This window comes from Oxyura jamaicensis, chromosome 10 (assembly GCF_011077185.1).
Source record: "Oxyura jamaicensis isolate SHBP4307 breed ruddy duck chromosome 10, BPBGC_Ojam_1.0, whole genome shotgun sequence".
Taxonomy (NCBI): domain Eukaryota; kingdom Metazoa; phylum Chordata; class Aves; order Anseriformes; family Anatidae; genus Oxyura; species Oxyura jamaicensis.
In genome coordinates, this window is record NC_048902.1 from 8967897 (window position 1) to 8985210 (window position 17314).

General features: G+C 57.9%; 1 protein-coding gene and 1 long non-coding RNA gene across 3 annotated transcripts in view; one reads left to right on the top strand and one right to left on the bottom strand.

Annotated features, from left to right (window-relative positions):
• The window catches only part of LINGO1 (leucine rich repeat and Ig domain containing 1), a 125416-nt gene extending 115056 nt beyond the window's left edge, over positions 1–10360 (bottom strand). The window contains exon 1 of one of the 2 annotated variants that reach the window (XM_035336215.1): positions 10108–10360. The gene's annotated coding sequence lies outside the window, so the exon portion shown is untranslated. Of the gene's footprint in view, positions 1–9256; positions 9386–10107 lie in introns of those variants that run through there. The other variant, XM_035336216.1, reaches the window with a different exon arrangement.
• Positions 9366–13196, top strand: LOC118172365. The gene is made up of 2 exons (XR_004753661.1): positions 9366–9494; positions 11279–13196. It is a non-coding gene; the product is annotated as an uncharacterized LOC118172365 (long non-coding RNA).
• The last annotated feature ends 4118 nt before the right edge of the window (positions 13197–17314 follow it).

Below are 17314 nucleotides of genomic sequence, written 5' to 3' on the forward strand. Positions count from 1 at the left end.
CCCCTTGCTAATCCCCCCGCATGCCAAAACCCACCGCTGAGCCAGCATCGCCCGGCTGTGCTGGGGACAGAGCTGACAAGCTATTACCTCTCTGCTTGCTCCCTTTTGTCAGGAATTGCTTTAAACAGGTATTTTTTGCAAAAAGACACTAAGAGGAGAGAAAAGAAATGTTAGTCTGAGTGAGCCTGTGTTGTTAAATACCAAGAAATCCAAGCCTGGAGTCCAACAGAGGCCAAGGTTTCTGGGCTTTGACACAGCTGACAAGCTGCAGCACAATGAGGAAATGCACGTACAGAAATAGCCAGCCAGGATAAAGGATTTACTGCCTCTTTCACAGAAAAGAAAAGAATAAGCTTAAACACTCCATTTAGGAGCTGTAAAAAAAAAAAAAAAAAAAAAAAAAAAAAAAAACAGGAGGAATATTTCAGCAGCAAGATTAGCAGGAGGTGAAGAAAAAACAAATCCTGCCTGTTCTGAGCACACAAAAGGACACTGACCTTCTGCTCCAGTTTGCCCCCATCCCACCATGTCCCCAAAGGTCCAAGCACAGCTCCTTGTCACACCAGCTTCTGCAGGATCAGGTCTGGAGCATTCTTCCTGGACTGATCTTCCTTGTTCAAAACCCTTTTCAGGGCTTGTTGCTGCTGTGGCACCCACCAAAAACCCCAGCTAAGGGGGTCGTGCTGGTCAGAGCGGTGCCACCTCAGCCAGGGCACCAGCCCTTTCCCACCCCAGTCCATGGTCTGAAGCAGAAAGGAGAAGTTTTGACTTCCCTGAAAGTTTTTCCCTCTGCCTTGAGATGAAAGAGACACTCTAGAGGAAGACACAGGAACCATATTTCTCTGATGAAAGCATTTCAGCTGTATTATTTCTGACTAGCACCAGTCAGAACGGAGCGACACAAAAGGTCTTACCCTTCTCATGGCATGAGACCAAGTCTCTCAGCTGGAGGCCAGAAGAGCAGCAGAACCACCCACCCACAGTCCTGCTGGGAAGCGAGTTAAAAAATCACAGCCATCATTTCTGAGCTGAAACAGAGCAAGATTCACAAACACAGCCTGAAAGTGCTCATGGCAGAGCAGCTCACAATTGTACTTCTGGCTCTCCCTGGGTAGACAGGATGATCATTTAATCCCCTTCCCTTGAGGAGCAGGAATTTCACCATGCCTGATAGACACTGTCAAGCCTGGCCTTAACATCTCCAGCAACGGTGACCCTGCAGACTTCCTCAGCAGCTTGCATACTGCCTAATTGCCCCCATAGTCAGGCACTGAAGCTTTATACTGTATGCAGCAGCTAATTTCTCAGCAGCAACAAATACTTGGGAACGCTTTCTCCCTGGCATACTCTCTCTATTGTTCATCTCTTTCACATAAAGCGTTCCTAATGAAGAGGGAAGGAAGGATCTTGGCTTCTTTCAAAACAATCTGAAATATTATATTAAAAACATGCACTGAGTGTTGACACATTTAGCGTGTTGCTTTATAAAGCAAATTGCCCGAGCTCATTGCGAGCTTGACACTATTAAGACAGCACAGAGCTGCACAACTGGAAGGATGGGGCTGCAAGAAGTCCCACTTCTGAGAGGTGCAGAGCACCCCGAACTGGGGGGCAGCTAAAGCCACCAGCATCACCCAGTCCCTCCAGGACTGAGCCCCCAAAGGGAGCAGCCGAGGGGTGTTCGAGCACCGCTCAACATGCCAGGGTGAGGACTGCAGCAGGCTGCATACACGTGAAGCCTCCCTGCCCAAAAGCCCAGCTCCTCATATAGAGATCTCCAAACACTCAAGGCTGAGAGGACACGGTATGCACTGTGCCAGGCTCTCCTAGCAAGGTACCCATGCTTCAGGAGAAAACCCAGGTGTCTCCACCTCTGCACCAAGCCCCATTGCTTAAAAAATGGGCAGAAAGCCTAGGTTCTGTAGGTTTTGAGCTGGGAGACATTTGGCTTTCTTTTTTCCTTACTTGCAAGGAGAGGTAAGGAGACAACCCACCCTTGGTTTATGCAGAAGCTGTGAACACACCAGAGAGCCAGAATTACCCAAAAGCTACCATTTCTGCCCAAGCTTCAAGCAAAAGCCCTTCAAGAGCCCAGCCTCAGGAGCTCAGAGCCCCCCAGACATCAGCCTTCATGCCGCAAGGCACAGTGGCTGCAAACAGGCTGAAACGTGCACGTCTCCGCACACAGCCGAGCCCTGGTGCTCGAGGCACACATTTTTATAGTGGGGAAAAAAAAAAAAAAAAAGAGTGGGGCAGCAGGGACTGCAGCTCCTGGGGCTGGACTGGGCGCCTGTGCTCCCAGCACAGCAAGCCCCAAGGTACCAAGTGATGCCCTGGGGTACTGGAAATAGGGAAAAGGAAGGAAAGGGGAGATCTGGGATTTCTTCCCAGCTCAAGCAGGTGGTTAGTGGAAGCCAGCACATGGCTGATTTCTCTCCATGTCTGACATATGCAGGGTCCCTGCAGAACACCTGTCCTCTCCCTGGGCATCTTTGAAGTACTCCAGGCTCTGCCGCAACAGGATTTTCCAGACAGTGAAACGATGCTCAGGAAATAAACAGAGATAGGAAAAGCTTTAATTACAAGGCTGGTAAACATCCAAGAGCAGCCGAGGGACCAGACTAAGGTAGGAAGCTGTACCTGAACAGCCCCTCGCCAAAGGCACACGGAGGGTACAGCTCTCCACGGACACAAGATCCATGCCAGCTGTGCCTTTGTGTTGCAGGATGGGGCAGGAGCAACAAGGAGGTTTTCCAGGCAGCACCCTGGCTCTTTGGGGTCCAGAGACCCTAAAGTGCCTCCTGAGATTCTGCTGCCCTCGGCCTGAACACCCCTGGGGTGGCCAGCAGGGCTCTGCCTCCAGTGCAAGCACACAGGGAATAGGAAAGGGAACCCCCAAGGTTTCGATTAACACTTGGTATGGGTTTCTTTACCAAGTTCCCACCTGAACAACCTGCAGTGCCATTCATTACCTGCTCATGGAAGTCACCATTTGTGCTGGAGAGGCAGAGCCCCCCTCGCAGGTGCTCCTCCACACGGCTGTGCCAAAGCCCTCAGCTTGCAGCCCCGCAGCAGGCGTCAGCCTTTTGAGGCTCAGGCTGGAGAAATCCTGCACCCATCGCCACCACCCCGCCATGGTTTTGGTCCCAATGCTCACAAGGATGATCGTCCCCGGGGGGACCCCATCTTCCCCTCCAAGCAGATAAAGAGCCAAGGGGCCTGGGCACGGGGCCGGGAGGCTGCAGCACGCACAGAGCAAGTTTAGGTGCGTTTACCTCCAACTTGACTCCATTTGCAAGATCTGGTCCTTGCACAAGGTCCTGCTTCCCCAGGACTGGCTAGGGCAGTCAGAGCATCGCACAACCAAAGGCTGTCCTCCATCAGGAGGTGACAAAAGCCACCGCAGCCACCCAGGCAGAGCAAGAGACATCACAACAGACGAGAGGGATCTGGGGCTCCTCCTCATTGATATTCCTGTTCAGCCGTTGTTCCTTCGCCATGGCTGAGGAAGGCAAGGCAAGACGAGGCCTACAGAGAGCGCCTACAGATTATTTCTCTCAGATTCCAATTTACTCTCCATCATTAATGCTTTTTGAAAGCCCAACACGTCTTGCAAGCAGAGAGAGCATGTTAAACACTCCGGCAGCAGAGTCACTCGAACGAGAGCAGCACGTGCCCGGCACACATGCCCAGCCAGCCCAGGAGATGGGACCACGGTCACAGATGTCACGATGCCATCAGCACAGCCGAGGAGCCACAAAGCATCACCCTTGCTCAGCAGAAGCTGCGATAGAGGCCGGTCCTCCCCCCGGAGGCTGGAAGAGCGAGGGCATCACCCGGGAGCGCAGAGGACGAGAGGCAGCGCAAGGCTCCGAGCGTCGCTCAGCTGCAGAGGGGAGAAGGCAGGGCTGGGGGAGAGCGGCTGCAAAGGCTTGTGTGAGGGATGAGATGAGCTGGAGGCTTCCCTAATGTAGAGCAAATTGCTTTTGCCAACTATCTGCAGTTTTAAAGCAATTACGGTTGGGGGAAAGCCGAGAGCACATCTGAATGCTGTACACACGGTGTGTGCATTTAAAAATGCAAGAACCATGTAAAAAAAAAAAAAAAAAAAAAAAGAGAGAGAGAAAAAAATCGTATAAAAAAAATTATTTTATGCATTAGGTCCTGAGAGGATGAGGTATTTGTAACTGAGAGGACAGAGTGCGGAGGCAGCAGGCATCCCAGCCATGGCGAGAGCCCAGAGGAGGTGGGACTCGCAGGCTGCTCCGGGAGCACCAAGTCCCACCACAGCCTCACTTGCCAGCCACGCAGCAGGCTGAGGGCTGTCCCCCCCGGGGCACGGGGTGCTGAGCTGCAGGCACAGGGAAGTGGCCCAGGAGAACTTCTCCCCAGCGGGAGCAAGCAGGAACCACCTGGAGATGCACCAACACCTTTGCTTGGCTGCAGCTGAGCTCCTTCAAGCTCTAGGAAACACTTCTCATCTTCACCCTGCAGCCTTTCACCCTTCCTCACCCCCTAAACTCCTGGGATTAGAGAAGATCCTAGGCCATTAACACATCCCTGCTAATTACCGAGAGGCTCAGCCACGAGGAGCTGCTGCATCTGACACCCAGCAGGCGCCCCGCGTGCCTCGGGGACAGGTCTGGGAGGCAGGGAAGTGGCATCAGGCGGTGACAGAACCCCTCTTCAAAGCACCACTGCCATTGTTACCAGGCCTCGCCGAGCGGAATTGAGACATGAAGTAGATTTGTGCCCAAGATAATGGCATTCATTAGACAAGCTATTGAGGAGAAAACAAAAGCTAACAGTGGAGAGCCTCTAAGAGCAACGCTTTAAGAAAATCCATCAAGAATACAAAGAGGAGCAGCGTTAATAGTCGGTGCTTCCCATCGCTGATTAGAAACCTCGAGCAGTCCCTCACAGCTCGGGGAGAGGGGTGACTGCTGTCACGGGGCAGGAGGTGACAAACACACAAGCGGTGGTGACAGCACCAGCCTGCTGCCATTCACCGGGGCTGCGTGAGGACAGGGCATGCAGGCCTGGCCGTGTCCTTGTCCCCAGCTCGGTGGGGTGCACAGGGCATTCCTGCCTATTTTTTTCAGTATAAATATACTTTCCATTGGGAAAAGGCTTCCCTAGGGCCTCCCATCCAGGCTGGTTCGCTGCCAGCCAGCCCAAGACACCTGGCGTGCCCCCACCAGCACGGATCCAGGCCACGTTATCCCACATCCTACGGCCAGCTGCAGGGCAGCTTCCCAGAGACCAGAGCACGTCCGGGACTTGCTCACACCGTGACACAGCCAGCCCTTCTCCAAAGGCCGAGCCATAGCAGAAAACCTTGGGAAAACACAGACTGCGGCCACCGCACAACTCTTGGTCCATCCCTAGTGGTTTCTTTTACATTTCCAAACAACACGAGAAACCACCGGGTCCCTGGGGGCAAAGGCAGCCCCTGGGAAAGCCTCTTTCATGCCACAACATCTCCATCCCGAGCCTCTGAGCCTCCTCCCAGGCTGAGGCCGAAGCGCGGGGTCGGGGCAGAGCCGGCAGCAGGGAGATGGGAACATGAAGGCGTCCCTGCCGCCCCGCGGCTCGGCAGAAATTTATTGCTTGTGACACGTTGTCAGAGTGAGATGCGCCTCGTTAATCAGAGCCGAGGCAAACAAGAGGGCTCCTTAGCAAATTGGGGGGGTGGGGGAGGGGGGAAGCAGGGAGGCTCTGCTGGGCTCACTGCCACCTCGCCTTCACGCCGGGGGAAGCGAGGCACGATGCGCAGCACCTGCTGGCTGGCAACGCTCTTCTTACTCCCCCAAAAATGAGACCTGAGTGCCTCGAAATGCTGCCCCTCGGCACCGTGGTGGTCGTGCAGAAGCAATGCAGCAGGCTGCTGCCAGCTCTCGCTACCACAGGAGTGCCCAGGGCTTTGTTTCCAGCAGGAACCAGCCTGACCCGTGTGGCACACAACCAGGGGCTTCTCCCCGTCACCAAAATGCCCAATTCCCCCGTTTCCACAGGCAGCAGCAGCTTGGAGCAGCCAGCACCACCACAAAGCCAGGCTGGAGGCACACAAAGCTCCAGGAACCCCACCTGGCACCGGGAGCTTTAAAACGAGAGGTTTCATCACATCCCTCCCCAGGCACTTCATTGCCCGGCTCAAAACAGAGCAGCATTCTCTGCTAAGAAAAAAATAAATAAATAAAACAAAATCTATTTTTAAAAGCTTTGCTTTTTCAAGTGATGTGGTTTTCCTTTGTGGGCTAAGCTGAGCTGAACACACATTGCTTTGTTTTCCAAGACGTATCAGTGCACAGGGCTCAGCCGCGCTCCTCCAGCACCGCAGCAGAGTCCCAGCGTGCAGCACAAACCGGCGGGCCCTGCACACGGAGCCAGGGGTGCCCAGGCCAGAAGCAGCTTTCCCCTCCCAGGCAGCACCTCCAGCTACCAGCAGGGGAACCCAGAAGCACGCAGCTCTCCCCGAGCTGAGCCAGCACCCAGCAGGGCAGGCCGCAGCACCCAGAGGTGGCAGCACCCAGAGGTGCCACCATCCTGGCGCTCCCCCTCCCAGGGCTGGGGACAGGTCCCGAGGGGGCTGCAAGGAGCAGAGGACACTCAGTACACTGCAGGAAAGCCACCCACGCACCTCTACACCCTGCCCAAGCAGCTCCCAGCTCCTCCCCAGGCCCTTACAGCACCTGTGGGTGCTGACACAGGTGTCGCCCATCCCCTGGCCAGCCCCAGCTGCGTGCCCTCCCTGCGTCCCCCGAGCAGGGATGCTGCACATGGGGCACCCCAAGTCCAGCCTTTCCCTCAGCAGGCTGCGTTTTCCCTGAATTAAACAATAAACAAGGAGCTGCTTCCTATTTTCCTTACGCTGCAGTTCCTTATTAATCCCCACAGTAAACACAAAGAAGAAAAAAAAAAAAAAAAAAAAAAAAAAAAAAAAAAAAAACTAAGAGGGATGCTTTCTGTTTATGGGTACAGACAATGCTGAAAGCTTCAACCCAAAGGGACAGGGGGCTGCAGCCCAGCTGCTTTCCCCCTGGCAAGGGGCACCCAGCCCCCTGCACCCGCACCCAGCCCATGCTCGCCTCCCCACGGGTCTTGGGGCTGTGGTTTGGGGGTCTCACTGGGTGGAAAAATGCAATTATTCACCTGGAAAAGGGCCAGGCCCCTGGAAGAGGCACCCAGCTCCTGGTGGCTCACGTCATACAGTGCCACGTTAGTGAGAAGGGGTGGCGTGGAGCTGGGCACCTCTCCTGGCACCTTCCCCCCTCTCTTCCCACCGGAGCTGCCTCCCGCCCACTGCACCCAGCTAATTAATTACAGAGCACAATCCAATCAGCCCGGCCATCCTATTTCAGTTAAAGGCGTTTAAGGGATAATGCCATCAATCTCCAGATGGGCTGGCCTGACCCCAGCCTCCAGCAGCGCTGGGGTCCTCCAGGAGCTGCCAGTGCCACCGCTTGGCCCCAGGTCCCAGCTGCAAACCCGCTGCCAGCACCTCGGGGTGCTCAGAAGCCTGCCGGGTTTCTGAGCCCCACGGAAATTTTGGGGACTGGAGCACGACGCGGTGTGGCTCGGCACGAGCACAGGTGATGGCGCTGTCACCTGCCCAGGCTCTCGGCGTGACGGAAGGACAGACTTGGAGGACAGATGCCAGCCCGTGTCCCCCCGTGCCCCACGTATGGTCAGCCACCGTGGAGGCTGCCGGGGGGCACCGTGGTGCCGCCGTGCCGGGGCAGCCCCATGGCCAGAGCCTGAGCGTCCTCGGTGCGGGTGCCTTGCTCCGTGCCAGCCGAGCTCACAGCCTTCTCACGTTCAGCGATGAGAGCGGCTGATTCCCTGATTTACTGATCCTACACTTGGTTAATTTTGCCTGCCCGGGGTGAGGATAAGCTGCTGGATTTGCAGACATTTTGAGGATTGCGGGTTTAATTTTTTTTCCCCTCATTGTGCGTTCATGCATCAAAAGCTCTTCTGCCTTGATCCGGAGCCCGAAGCCAGCGCAGCGGATATACATCAGGGCTAAATATGCTCCTGTCACAGGTGGCATCAAAGGCTTGTTGCTGGCAAAATGAGCATGGATTCTGCTCTCGCTCAGCCCAGCCTGTCCCACGGCAGCTTGACTCGCAAGAGGAGCAAGGAAGAGTCTCTGCCCCTCGATCACACCTCTGGGCTGCCTTTGGTGGAGACACTGGCACAGCCAGCTCAGGGAGGGACACAAACCTCCTCCCAGAGCCGTGCGTGGCCAGGCCACCCTGGGCCAGCTGCCCAAGCATTCCACACCAGCCCCAGCACCACCACGAGCGGCATCACCAGCAGCTGTGCACCCAAACAGCACCCCACAGGTCTTCCCTTGCTGGTGCCACCACCCGCTCTGTCCCCAGGGTCACCAGCCAAGCAGCAAGTGCACGGTGCCTGCTAAAACAACGAGCACCACTGCGGTAATGGCTAAACACCACGGTTTCATCCAGAAAAGCAACAGTGCCGGCTCCTCGTATCCACACCGACCCCAAGGGGCCAGCAGGGGGGCACCGCTGTTTAAAACCCCCACCCCGTGGCAGCCCTGGGAAGGCTGGGACGAGGACGGAGAAGAGCCCAGCACCTCTGGCTGGGCGATAAGATAAACCATTATGTCCTTCCTCCTCCTGCTGGCGTGTCCACGAGCAGCACTTCGCAGGGGCCGGCCCCACAGCGGCATCCTTTCGTGGCGCTGATACAGGTCCTGCAGCGGGGGCCTGGAGGAGCCTCTGCTCCCTGAGCTGAGCGGGGATCCGGGGCCCCCGAGTGGGGCACAGGCAGGCGGGGGGAAAGCAGACGCTCCGTGCATCCCAGCCCCGCAGCCATGGGGAGAGGGAAGAGGCTTTTCCCCATGGAGCCGTGAGACCGCAGTCCTTCAAACGCTTATCTCGTGAGCTCCCGTGAAGCCTTTCAGAGATTTTGGCAGGAGGAGGAAAGAGGAGCTGTTTGCTAAACCCTGAAGTCATCCCACCTCGCATCCCCAGGAGACTGCTGTGCAGAGCCCTGCTTCTGGAGGCAATTCACTGGCTCTCAGCTCCCCGGGTGCCCCGTAGGATGCGTCGTCTCCTGACAACCAGGGCAAGGGCTCTCCCGGGAGCTGCCTTCTTCAGCAAGAAAGGATCAGCAGAAACGGCACAGCATCAGCTCCTCGGAGGACAGCTCTGACAGGAGGTTGTGCTACCAGCCCAGAGCACCTGCTCCACACCCCAGCCCCAAAAGCACCGCAGGAACGCACCGGAGCAATCCGTCAGCCTTCAGCATCCATCTTCCCTTCCCAGAGGCGTAGCAGGGGGATCACTGCCGGAGCCAGCACCGTCCCATTTTCTCCACCCTGACCTGAACCCTTCCGAGGAGCCGCCAATTAAACCACCGACCTGTTCTCAGCTCAGCCTCCCGTGCGCGAAAGCCTCCTGTTATTTCACACCTGTCAAGAGCTGCGTCCCAGCAGATTTATCTTGAACTGACACTTGAGGGTAATTAAACCCCTCTCCCTCCTCCCTTGGCAGCGCAGCAGATAAGAGGAGTGCCCCGGGGGGGCTGTGGTCCCTGCTGGGGTGGGATGCTGGTGTACAAGTCAAGCACCACAGGAGAGGCAGGAGGGCAGCTCTGCCTTTCACCCCATAGGCGACAGCAGCTGGGCGAGGTGTAAGGCAGCGAGCCCCACCTGGGGCTGCAAACCCAAATGGGATCGGATCCAAATCGCTGCTCCTCGGGGGCATCCCCACCGAGATGGCGGTCCCGAGAGGTCCGCGTGTGACAGCCCGGCCCCCTCGCAAGCTGCCCGCGCCAGGGACCCTGCAGAGCCGGTGGCTTTTAGGGGCTGAAGCAGGAGGGCCGCGGGCAGCCGGAGCCCTGCCGGAGGTTCCCGGCTGCATCCGACCTCAGAGCCCAGCTTCGATCGCGGCGGGCTTGAGGCGGGCGCTGCGGGCAGCTCTGGGGGGGGGGGGGCGATGCTGGAGGGCGATGCCACGGCGACCGCCACCCCCTGGGGGGGGGGCGATTGCAGCTGCAGGAAGACACCCCCCTGCTGTGCCAGGCGGTGCCCCCCACCCTTTTCTCCCCCCCCCCCCAAGCCCTCCCCGTTACCTCGGAGGGGCTGCCGGGCTGGGCGCGCTGCAGCTGGGCTGGGCTCCGCGGGGCTCGGCGCATCCTCCGCCGCTCCTGCCGCCTGCCTCCCGGCCCGCTTCGCCGGGCCCCCCGGTCCCCCGGGGGGGCGAGCTCATGCCCCGGGGCTGCGGCTGCTGCCGGCCCCGAGCACCGCGGCTCCGGCTCCGCCGTTCCCGGCAGCTCCCCCCCGGCTCCGTCCTCCCGCAGCCGCCGCCGCCGCCGCCGCCGCCGCCGCGCCCCCCCCCGGCCGCCCCCGCCTCCTGCCTCCCTCCCGTGGCCGGCCCCGGTGACAAATCGCGGCGCTGGGCTCCCGCTCCGGAGGGTTACGGAGGAAGAAAGCCGCCCCCCCCCGTGCCGGGATGCTGGGCGAGGATGCGGCTGAGCACCCCTCGGCACTGATGCTGAAGGAGCATCGGTTGGCACTGATGCTCCGGGAGCAGCGGCACGTTTAACCTTTGTAGGCAGTGGTGTGGCAAAGTGTGGGGGCTCAGCTGTGTCCCCCCAGTGGTCCGGCCAGCTGGAGATGCCCCCGAGCCCAGTGGGATGAACAAAAGGTGCAGGATATGGGCAGCCCTGGTGCAAGCAGGGCACGAAGGGCCCCTTCCTCTGACAAGGAAAGGCCCAGGGGTGCGAGAGGCACAGAAAATGATTCCAGATCCTCGCAGAGAGGAGCTGAATGAGGCTGGGGCCAGGGTTACCTGCTGCTCCTGCCCCGCACCTCCCCAAGCAGCACAGCCTGCTCCCAGCCCCGCTGCACCCCACGGCCAGCCAGCCCCCCCTGCCCCCCAAGCATCCCCAGGCAGCGCTCTGCGAGAGCAGCTCCCACCACGTCCTGCACGCGTGTGCTCACGGCTGCACGCCCGGCGCAGCACAGCAAACACTAATGCTGGCGGAAAGGCGTGGAGGGAGCTGCAGCAGCCCCGCTCCCGGAGCAGCCTGCGCCCTCTCTGCCCGTGCAATCGGCTGTAAAACCCATCGCTGGGTGCTGCGTGGGGTGCTGGCTGCGCCATGGGCTGGGTGCTGTTCCCAGACCTTCCTGCTTTGGTGCTTGGCGTCTTTCACCAGCGGGTATCGGCTGCACCAGGACCGGTGTCGCTGTGACCTTTGAGGCCACTCTACTAAGAGCTGTAGTGTCTTACTGCGCTCCCAGGCACCGTGCCAGGTTCAAAAAATGCCCGAGGCTGGGAATGCCGGGGTGTCCTCTGGTGTCTGGAAGGAGGGACAGGGTCCAAAACCCCTGCCTGGGTGCCAGGACTGGGTCTGGAACAGTTCCTGTTGCATTATGCAGAGATAAGCGAGGTAGGAAAGCCACCTGGAAGGAGGAGGGCATAAAGCAATTAATGCATAATATTAATAATGATCTTCTTATTCCAGCTCCGCTCATTATTACAAGCTTTGCTCTAGTCCACCATGATGTGCTGCATAAAGCAGCTATCTCCTGAATCTGATTTCCTGTTTGGAGATGATCTCTAGCTGAGAAATTACCTGCTCTCAAAGCTGATTAGAGTCCTAATCAGCAGATTCTTCACCAAGCCTTTAGACAGGCCCCAGAATATACAAGGAATTCAGGATAATTTCCTGCACGTGCTTGATCACCATCCAGGCACGCCGAGAGGACGCCAGGGGAGCCAGCAGCAGCAGCCTGCCTTCCACGGCTGCCAAGGGTGGCACAGCCAGGGGGCTCGGGGCACGCTGGAGAGGTACCCCCGCATCACCCGGGGGGCTCAGGGATCTTCCTGGGGCTGTTTTCCCCCTGGGGAACAACACAGGAGGGGCCCAATGTGCCAAAAGGCATTTGGGGGACTCAACACCCCTCCACTTCGTCTCCCTTCGCACCCAGTCCAGCCCCGTTCCCAAAGCAGGGAGTTATTTTCTCTCCACTGCTTCCAGAGCATCGCAGCTCCCGTGGTTAAAAAGCGGCTCCTAATTCCCAGCCTACAACAGCCAGCTTTAAACCTATTTGTTCTCATGCCAGCGCAGTCTTTTAGCTTAAATGGTTCTTTTCTGTACCTGGTGTTTACTCGCCTGATATATTTATGGGGAGTAATCATCTCTCTGCTTTGCCTTCTTTTGTGGGGCTAAACAAGCCAAGTGCTTTCAGTCTCGCCTTATAAAACAGCCTCTCCATCCCGGCCATGCTAACAGCTCTCCTCTGCACCAGCTCCGGCGTGAATTCATCCCACCGATGGCCGGGTGCATCGCCGGGTGCCCTGCGCGGTCACCAGCACCCTCTCCACCTCTGGAGCCCTCACCTCTGCGGTGCTGCGGGCTCTGTGCTCCCCTCTCTGCCCTGAGGCTGGCAGAGGACGCACGGACTCATCCCACCGAACCCGGGGGGGCGATGGCATCACCATGCTCTGGTGGTCACTAATAACTTTACCTCTCCTGTGCTATTCTCAGCAGAGATAAACCTCCAGTGTCTGATGAGCCAGAACAGAAATATCCAATGGCTTCTCCTTTCTTTTTCTATTTTTGCTGCGAGCTGGTTAACCCTGAAATCCAATTACTGCTCATTATTCGGTGGAACTTGCCTCTTATCAAACGGGCACATTGCGGGGCCGCTCTGCCAGCTCCGAGCGCTAATGGAGCTGCAAATTGCTGCAGCCACGCTGACGGACAGCCCAGCCTGAACCCGGGGCTGCCACCCCGCCGCCCCTATACGTGGGGCTGCAGGACACCAGCCCCAGCACCCCAGCCCCGGGCTGCCCCTCGATGCCAAACAGCAGGGACGTGCCCGCGGGCTGCGGGTGGGTGAGGCAAGCACAAGGGCGCACAGGGCTTGGGTGGGCTTAGCGAGCGATGAGCAGCCTTTAAAGCTGCCAGGATCCCCGGGCACGGTGCGAAATGCACGGGGCTGACCCAGGCTCGCCGCGGGTTGGCCCGGGAGGCTCGGCACGCAGGGGATGCGCTCTCTGCATCAGAGCCAGGGAAGCGGGCACCCGGCCAAGCCCGAGCGCCGCCTCATTCACATTCGGTGCTGAATTCAGCAGGTGGGAGAAAAAAAAAAAAAAAAGGAAAAGAAAAATGCTTTGCAGTTTTCTTTGCTGATTAAAGTCATAGCACAGCAAGTTTCACCTACGTTCATTAGCAGGAGGGGAGGGAGGGAGGGGGATGTTCCTGCAGCAGCAGCTGCTGCCGACGCCACTCCCCTGGCACGGAGCATCAAGCATCCATCCCCTGACCCTTCCGCACGGGCTGGATGCGGCCCCTGGGACATCCCTGAGAGCCAGGAGGTGCTGGCAGGGTCTCCCCCTGTGCCCTTGGCTGAAGTGCAGCCCCCATTCACCTCCATCCCGTGCATTTGGGGCTTCCTCGTGGCCCCAAAGCAGCCAGGGAGCAGGGATGGGAGATGAAGGATGGGGATGGACAGGGAGAAGCCAGCGAAAACCTAAATGTAATACCAAGTAAATTAATGTACAGGAGGAGGGGGGGTTTGACTGAATTTATTGCTCAGCTAGGATGGGGAATTGCACACAGATGTGACAGCCAACGGGACGGCTGGGCAGGGAGCTGGGAAGGCACTCCCAGGTGCCATTCCCTGGGGGGCTTGGGCACGGTGCCCCAGGGCTGGGTGGCAGCCCCGAAGCTGCCCTTCCTGTCCCTGCTTCACGTCCCCAGGGCTTGGGCCTGAGGGTTGTGATGTGGCTTTCTAAACTCATCACCACCACCATTTCCTGAGCGTAAAAAGGGAGAGAGGCAGGGAAGAAATGCAGCACCCATCAGCATCGGCTCCTGGAGAAGCAGGGGCTGCCACCAGAGCAGGCGCTGGAGACAAGTTACTGGAAGGCTTGAAAGGCTCCATAAAACAAAAAGGCTTTCCCCAGCCTTGGCCCATGGAAGGTGGAAATCAGAGGGAACTGATGAAAGAGCAAATCTAATAAAGGGAGTTTTAATCAGAGCAAAAGAGAGCGGGGAGGGGGAGAATGGATCGGAGTTGTAAACTGGCTGGAAACCAGTCCCTTCGTTATCGCCAACACATGATCGGAACTTAATAGTGTTTGACATTTCATTAATTTAAACCAGGCGTCTTGGGAATAGAGAGAGAAAAAGAAAGAACATTATTAATTTTAAAGACCTCCTCCCGGAAGAGCTCACGCTGAAAAAGAAAAGAGAAATGTTAGAAGAAAATTGTTTCTTTATGTTTTTTCCCCTGCTTTCCTCCTCTCCCTTCCCCCCTCCAGCTGGTGTTAGCCACCAAAAACAGAGGGCTGGGCTCCCGGTGCCTTTCCCAGCCCCAAGCAGTGAGTGTGGGAAGGATGGACAAGGAGCAGGGAACTTGAACGCCCCGAGAGGTGGACCTGGGCAGAGCCCACGAGGAGACGTGCCTTCCTCTGTGAACATTGCCAAGGCTCCTTGACAGAGAGCAGCCTTCACCCTGTCAGCCTGGAGCAGGCAGGCAGCATGGGATGTCTCATTTTATACAGAAAATGGCAGGTTCAACATTGCCCTTCCCTAAACCTGACTTCCAGAGCAGAGTAAAGGCAAGCAGAGGAATTTCCCCTGCTGTCCCCGCAGCTGAGGGTGCGGGGGTGCTCTCCGTGCCAGCGATTATCTGCTTCCCCACTGCATGCCCTGTTTAACAGCACTCGCTGGGGAAATAATACAAAAAAAAAAAAAATAAAAAAAAAAAAAAATAAAAATAAAACACCGCTAACTCCTGCTCTCAGCCCCTGGAGAGCCTGGGTCCAGCCCCACATGTGCCACGCTGAGCCCAGTGCCCGGCTCCTGGTGTGGAGGCTGAGGTCCGAGGCAGCAGGGAGGCTGAGGCCGGCCCGGGTTTGCCTCTCGCTCTCCTTTATCGCTGCCTTCCGACAGAGAAGGAACACAAAGGGGATATTTATGAGCCCTACAATAGGTTGGTTTGGCTCCAGGCTGCGTTTAAAGCACCTCCACTGCTTCCAAGCCTGAAGTGCCTCCGAGATATTTACAGCCTTTGACGGCTGGAGGCAGGCACAGGTTAAAGCTCCCAGCCTTGTACACCCGGACCTCGGGCAGAAAATGTGAGTGCCCACAGAGGGCAGATGCTCTCCCGGGTGGCAGCACGGCTTCTGTGCCTGTTCGCCTCCAGCCCAGCCCTGCCGCCGCCCCGCCCCGGCTGTGTCGCATCCTCCTCCCTCTCCCACGCTCCCTTTATCTCGTGTTTATTTCGCTGCTCCGCTTTTGCATCCTATTCATCTGTCTCTCCTGCCATCTCGCCTCGCAAGGCTTGTCAGGAGAAGAAAGAGCACGCCCGGCTTCTCCCAGCGCTGCGCACCGAACAGGGCCCGCAGTCAGGTTTTATTTCGGAGCAGGGACACCAGCTGCATGCAAGCAGGGCAGGAGACGTGCCTGGGAATAACACCGATGACGGCAAGGAGGGGGAACGCACGGGGAGCAGACCCCCAGGGGTCTGTGTCCTGGTCCAGAGGGCAGGATCCTGCCCGGAGCCCCTTTGGGGAGCTCCCCCCAACAAGCCGCTTCCCTCCCCGCTCACGGCTCCGCGAGAGGCTGCTGACCAGCCAGCTTTTGGGGCTGGGGTCCTTCTTGTCCCCTTGTCCCCATGTCCCATCTCATGGCGCCGCTCCTGCCAGGCGTGCTGGCACCCCTGCAAGTCCCCAGTTCCTGGAAGAGGACAGGACCGCAGTGCCCCAGGACACCCCCGCAGCACCCCTGTAACTCCCAGGGGGCTCCTCCAGCCTCACAGCCACCCTCTGCCTCCCTGTGCACACGCAGGAGCTCTCACGTGCCTTTCCACACAGCTTGGGTGGGTTGTTTGAAGGCAGCTGGATTAAAATAAAGATAAAAACCTTAAAAGCCTAACCCTAAAAGCCTTACAACCTTACCCTAAAACCTAACCCTAAAAACCTTAAAACCCTAACCCTAAAAACCTTAAAACCCTAACCCTAAAATTAGTAACCCAAACCCCAAACCCCGCCTGGAAGTTGGGATTTCTTTAAACAAGCATGCTTGGCCCTAAATCCCTCTTTGGGTGAGCAGAGGTGGCCCGAGCACCCAGACGAGGAAAGCGCATGGGCTCCTCGGGGAACTGAATGACTGAGCGCAGGGAACCAGCCACGAACCGGCTGCAGGCTCCTGGTGAATTATTCACAGCCCGAGTTTTTGGTGATTCCTGAAATAAAAATACCAGAGGCTGCACCACGGAGCCTAATGGGATTTTAGATCAAAAGAGTTAACAAAAAATAACAGCCAGCTCCACAAACGGAGCCCTGTAAGGTCAGCTGACAGGTGCACGGCAGTGGAGCTCTGCCTCCTCCCGCAGGGATGCTTTTCAGGCCTGAGCCCCAGCCCTCAGGTCCCCTCGGCTAATTCCTGGCCTCATCCTCCACAGTTGCATTTCTGGGAGCGGGTGATGCCCCAGGAGCCCCACGGCTGCTGTGTCACCCCGTGGGCAGGGTGGCCCTGGGGACACCCTTGGGGTGATGGTGGGGACACCCCCGGTGGCACCAGGGTGCCCCGCAAGGAGCGCAGCAGCAGTGCCAGGACGAGCTCCCCATCACCCTCAGCCCTTCGAGCAATGCCCCGAGAGCCCCAAGCGGGGGTCCCTGGGGACCCTCAGCCCAGGGCCGTGGGGCAGAGGACGGCGGTTCAGTAGGAGCCGAGCTGATCAGCGAGTGGAAGTGAACCCAAGGCGGGGGCTCCCAGCCGGGGTCCCTCCGGGGAGCAGATCCGGCCCCTCGCCAGCAGCCACCCCGGGGAAGCAGCCGCGGGCTCTCCAGCGCTCTCAGCCCCCGCTGATTGCAATCAGCGCCTCATTCACCCGCTTCTGTTTACCAATTTTCCAGGAGATATCATACTAATGAGGGAGCCTGGCAATCAGGCAGCCTCCCAGAAGCGGAGAAGGAGGAGGAGGAGGCGAGGATGCTGGTACCTGCTGGCAGCACCCACGGCACCCTCGGCGGAGGCACCGAGCCCATTTCAGAAGCCGAGGGGGAGGCTGGGGCCGCAGGAGCCCTCTCGGTGCCTCCACCTCTCCTGCGTCTCACGCAGACACCGGGCATTCACCCACCGGCGTTATTAGCTACATTATTAGCAATTAATCCACGGAAAGGTTTGGCCTGGCCTGCCCAAAGAGCACAGGGCAGCACCAATGGGAAATGGGATTATTATTATTATTTTTTCCATCTCTCCCTGCAATTGTCTGAGTATTTGCCCTCATGGGCACAAGAACTGAAGCTTTCCAAAGAGA